Below are 1,384 nucleotides of genomic sequence, written 5' to 3'. Positions count from 1 at the left end.
AGTGCAGAACAGTTGGTAAGCTAGTGACAGTATCCGAATATCATACTGCCGAGCAGAAGTGTACTCTTTTGGTACTCAAGATAGTGTTTAAAGACATTTTATGATTTTAAAATGTGTCCAATGCAATATGTGTTTAAAAATATGGTCCACCTTCTCTTCGCATTTGCTAATGCACCTTTGAATACTTTATATAGCAAAGGACACGTGTTTTGCTTTGATTACGTACATAAGACTTTTAAAGCACAAACCGAATAGGAAGATGAGCAGCCTACTAGAACGTAGTTGATGATGCTTAGATAAGCAAAGAACTTGGCAAAAGAGAAATATTTATTTTACCAGGATGCACAACTGCCCAGACCCTCCAATTATGACCTCTACCTTAACTATTCACTCTCTTAGACCTATCGTTTAGTAATAGTAAATGTGTATTCTGGCATGGTCTAATTTGTCTGCAGAAAGGTGTGGATCACGAAGTGAAAAGTAATTCACTATTTAATTGTCATGTTTTGCATACTTGTGCTCCTTAAAATCCTAAACTTTATGTCATCTTTAATACCTCAAAACACTTAGCTGATTCAACTAATATTTCACTGTGTTCTTATAACACTCTTCTGTAACTACAGAGATTTAGCGCTTTGCAACATGCATGTCAACAACATCTGCCCTCCCCAGCAAAAAAGTTCTCTTTTACTCTCTACTACGTTGATTGGGTAAATGGTATTGGAAGCTGTTGCCATTACAAAGGGCACCCTGCTACACCTTTCCATGCCCTTGCGAATATCAGTCAACATTGAGAGTCAGTGGGTTTCGTAAAAACCTAAACTAACGCACTTCTTCATGTGAATTTAGTATAAACAAGCATTTGTATTAAAAACATGCGCAAATAACTTTTTGGCAAGCGTGCGATAAACTGATACCTCATTCATTTGATTACTTAGCCACACGAGTGCTGCAATTGTCAAGAGCTGCCCTCCTGTCGGGTGGTTTGGTCCTTCGACCAGATCACTGTTCCCCAAAATTTTGTTAGATAACACATGAGCCTTCCATCATACCAATAAACTTACTACGACCTCAAAAATAACTCAAGCGCTATACATACATATATACGTATATATTGTAGCGTCCCGAGACTCCCTGAAGACGAAAGGAGACACAATACTCGGGCAGAATATATATATTCAGCACGGAGAAGGTGCCTGAGCTATTGGCATGGCCCAAAAGACCAGCCCACCCAGCGAGGTACAAGGGGGCTAATTCAAAGTTCAAAAGTGGCGCCTCACCAGAACCAAGGGATAAACCACTATCGTATTACATAGCCTCCCTCCTCTTTTGAGCGTCGTCCCCGGCGCCCCCACAGGTCAATCTCCCGCGTCAGCCATTACGA

Source organism: Echinococcus granulosus (assembly GCF_000524195.1).
Source record: "Echinococcus granulosus chromosome Unknown EG_S00146, whole genome shotgun sequence".
NCBI classification, from domain to species: domain Eukaryota; kingdom Metazoa; phylum Platyhelminthes; class Cestoda; order Cyclophyllidea; family Taeniidae; genus Echinococcus; species Echinococcus granulosus.
This window is presented reverse-complemented; position numbering follows the sequence as displayed.